The sequence below is a fragment of the Dioscorea cayenensis genome, unplaced genomic scaffold (genome assembly GCF_009730915.1).
Source record: "Dioscorea cayenensis subsp. rotundata cultivar TDr96_F1 unplaced genomic scaffold, TDr96_F1_v2_PseudoChromosome.rev07_lg8_w22 25.fasta BLBR01000581.1, whole genome shotgun sequence".
Taxonomy (NCBI): Eukaryota; Viridiplantae; Streptophyta; class Magnoliopsida; order Dioscoreales; family Dioscoreaceae; genus Dioscorea; species Dioscorea cayenensis.
Window position 1 is genome coordinate 28,243 of NW_024086972.1, and position 4,553 is coordinate 32,795.

A 4,553-nucleotide genomic window follows, 5' to 3' on the forward strand; every position below is an offset into this window, starting at 1 on the left:
CTTCTCAGCATTGCTGGTTATAAACAAAGCTGGAGTTTTTTTTGGCTTGTTATGGGAAAATTATGTACAAGTCCCTAAATTGTTTTTTACATTAGTTGTAGTCCTTTTAGTTTTTTTTCTTTAATTTCTGAATGATCTATTTTTTTATTAATTTATTTTTTTTTTGGGTTTATCCTTCATCTATGGGTCAATTTTTTTTTTTTTAATTATACTGAAAATGTTAAGGAGAGGAAAACAAGTAATTGAATGAGTTATTTGGAGATGGAAAACTTTTGAAATTGAGTTGGAGAACTCTTTAACAACTGGAGAGCATAGTCTCGACTTTTTAGGCTCATCTGCGGAATGAGTCAAAAAACAAAGTAATACATAATTTCTGAGTAAGGAAGGAGCATCTTTAATAGTGGAATGAGTAAAGCTCAATGAGCCCTTTAATATTCAAACTGTAATACCCTGAACCTTTGGATAATTACTGGAAAAATATATTTAGGGTATTACTACAGTTGCAGTAAGATTTTTCTACAGAGTAATCTTGTTGAGAAACCCCAAGTGGAAAGAATAAGGACCTAAGTGTAAAACTTTTTAAAAGATTTTGGGTTATAGAATAAATGAAAAGGGTGGACATGAAATGTTTATGGAAACCGAGGACTGAAAGGTAAGATGGAAGGGATCTTTTAAAAAATGTTGTGTTATAACCTGGGGACCGTTGGGTAATTTGAAAGGACCTTTTGAGAATACTATTTCATAATTCAGGGATCATTGGTGAGTTTTTCAGGGACTGTTTTGTAAGAAAAATATATTTGGAGGGATTGAAAGTGAATTTCGGCTGAAAAATGTAATTTAGAGGAAAAAAATCTAGGGTTTGAGAAATTGTTCATCTTCTTCTCCATCTTTGTGCTACTGATAGCTGAGAAGAAAAAAATAAAATAAAAAAATGAAGAAATGAGGAGAAAAAAATGGGAGATTTGAGGTGGGGGATGGGAGATCATGGGAGGAGCTCATGGGAGGGATGGTTTTAGTTGGTAAGAGCTTTTCTTGGTGTATTTTTTTGATGAATGAGTGTATGTATGCATGTATATATGTGTATTTGATGGATTTGATGAAGATAATGATGGATTTGAGTAGGAAAAACATGTTTAATGGTTATAGATGATTGTTGCTTCAATTTGTGTTGAAAAATCATTGTATTTGTGATGAATCTAGCTTGAATGAAGGATGAGATTTTTCGGTTTCTATCGTAGCAATTCATCGTGAGCACCGAGATTAGGGGTTTGGTTTGATTAATTAAGTTGATGATGATGATGATTAAGGTGTTAATGATGATGGTTAGATTGGAATTGGTTGAGTTAGCCAAAGTTGGTTTGGTTGGATCAAACCAAGTTAGAATTGATTTGATTGAGTTGGGTTTGGATGAGAATTGAAGTGTTTGGGTTTAATTGAATTAATCCTGTGCGGGTTTGATCAAATCAAGTTGAGTGTGGTTGGACTCGAATGGTTTGGTTGAATTAAATTAGTTGAAGTTGATTTGGGTTTGGTTTTGGATGTTGGGCTAAGGGTTTTGGGCCGAACCAAGTTGGTTCAACGAATTTGTATAAGAATTGAGTTGGTTCAAGGCTGGTTCAGTGAATTTGAGTTTGGTTCAATGGAATTGAGGTTGGTTCAGAATGGTCTAGCCCAAATCGAATCGCTTAATTGTAATCGGAGACCAATTTGGTTATCATGGTCGAGTTTGAACCGATTGGAGTGAGTGACCAATAGATAGTCTATTATTGTTCTTGTATTTTCTTTTTGTTTAAATGTGGTATTTATTTTTTTATTATATTATTCACGTTAGGGTGTTATTCGGAGCTAGGAGAGAGTTCAGGGCCTAGGAAGGAACCCAAGAACACCGGTGTGAGTTGGTAGTGGCTATTATTTTTAAATAATTGATTAATTATTATTATTTTGAAATAATTGTTTAATGGCTAGTATTTTTGGAAATAAATGTTTAAGTATTTCATTTTATCATGTTTGATTCCATATATAGTTGAAATATACGTATATTTGTTTGCCATTGATGTTCATGATAACCGTATTGATACATCGTTTTGTATAATTATACGTGATTTGTGAATAGTGAAAAATACATGTATATGTGATTTAATTATTCAATTCTTGTATTTATCTTTGATGGGTATATATGCTTTGATTTGGAGTGATTTATGAAAACCATGTGAGCATATTAAAGATGTTTTATCGGCATTGTTAGTAGAATTGGTTTTCATTCCCGGTATAGGAATGGTATCGTGGATCCGGGCTTTTACCGGCATTATGCGTTGTTATACTTTTGGCATCGGGCTTTGTGGAAAAATAATGGTTATTTTCCGTGATGTGAATACTTGTCCCGGAAAAGGATCCCCGTGTTATGATTTATACGGATGGTATTATCTGTCGATTTACTTGATGGTTTTGATGGGCGACGGGCTAAGGCCCCGACTATCGCAGAGTGGGTCCCCACGGGCCACCCTTTAGAGGTGGCGTGGTGGACCCGGGTGTTGATTACTACGAGGGCCGCTCAGTGGGAGTGTAGAGCCCCGATCGGATATTCATCGGTAGCCGGGTCACCGACCGCGAACCGATGGGTCAACGTTAAGGACGTGAGTTCCTCGACGGCTCGAACCCAGCCGTGCCACGGCGAGGGTTTAGAGAGTTTTCTAGACCATGTTATGCTGGGTGAGTGTTGGGTATTGCTTTATTTTGAATTTGAGATTTATGTTATATTTTTGAATTGTGATGAGACCGCATCTCACAAAATTTGTGTTTTTCTCGAGAAAAATCAATCGATGTTGATCTATGTTGAATTTATGTTTCAAAAAGTTCTTTAAAGATTGTATTTTGCTAGAAATTTCTGGTATTTTTGGAAAAAGTTGGAAAAAAATTATTTCGAGAAGTTGGTATTTATATACTTTATATATATCGTATTTAAATATTTGAAATTATTAAGCCACCACCGACCAACCCGAATGTGTCAGAGTCAGCAGGAGCAGGACCCCTAGATCGCCTCGATCGACTATAGAGCTAGTCGGGTCGAGTCCAGGACCGCAGCTGGGTCCCCCTTTTCTTTATTTCTTGTCATTGGTGTTAGGATCTCAGTAGCGGTCTGCACTCCGCAAATTTCGAGTTATCAGATTCATAATATTTACGTATTTCGAACCCCGTAGTTGGTGTAAAAGTCAGAAAAATGTGATTCAGTAAGTCCCGATTTTGTTTAAAGCAGGGTGTCGGGCCTCAGCTAAAAAGGAATTTTTAACCGATGGGTGCCACATTTACCCCGGTAGAAGGGGTGGCGTGACATCTTTGCATCGAGTCAGAGGTTGAGATATCCCTGTTTGGTAGAGATCACGGGTCGTGATCCGAGCCTCAAGTTTAGAAGTCATGTCTAGACTTAAAGGTTTAGTAGTGATTAGACAGAAAGTTAAGGGCCCAATAGAAGTATTTAGAGTCTCCAATCGGGTTAAAAACCCTAAGTTGCATGTCGATCTGAGGATCGATAGTAGGTTTTCGACATTTGAGACAAAGAGCCGAGTAGTGCATCGTAATCGTGGATCATGGGTCGAGATATTCGATCTGAATTGTTTTTTATCCAAAAATGAGTCGACTTTGAAGATGCCAAAGAAGTGTGTTTGGCATGTTGTTTGTCGATCGATATATAGTGATTTGCAGCAGTGATTATTTACTATTAAGCATATTTGTAGCAAGAGAAACAGATCTCGAACCAAGAAACGAAATTCAAATGATATCGATTGATGATGCTAAGAAATTTTCGAGGACTAAATTTTTCTTAAGGGGAAGGATTGTAATACCCCCGAACCTTTGGATAATTATCGAAAAAAATATTTAGGGTATTACTACACTAGCAGTAAAGATTTTTTTCTACGTAGTAATCTTGTTGAGAAACCCCAAGTGGAAAAGAATAAGGACCTAAGTGTAAAAACTTTTTAAAAGATTTTTGGGTTAAAGAATAAATGAAAAGGGTGGACATGAAATGTTTATGGAAACCGAGGACCGAAAGGTAAGATGGAAGGGATCTTTTAAAAATGTTGTGTTATAACCCTGGGGACCGTCGGTAATTTGAAAGGACCTTTTGAGAATACTATTTCATAATTCAGGGATCATTGGTGAGTTTTTTTCAGGGACTGTTTTTGTAAGAAAAATATATTTGAGGGATTGAAAGTGAATTTCGGCTGAAAAATGTAATTTAGAGGAAAAATCTAGGGTTTGAGAAATTGTTCATCTTCTTCTCCATCTTTGCGCTACAAAGAACCCTGAGAAGGAAAAATAAAATAAAAACTGAAGAAATGAGGAGAAAAATGGGAGATTTGAGGCTGGGGATGGGAGATCACGAGGGAGCTTTCACGGAGGGATGGTTTTAGTTGGTAAGAGCTTTTCTTGGCGTATTTTTTTGATGAATGAGTGTATGTATGCATGTATATATGTGTATTTGATGGATATGATGAAGATAATGATGGATTTGAGTAGGAAAAACATGTTTAATGGTTATAGTATGTATCGTTGCT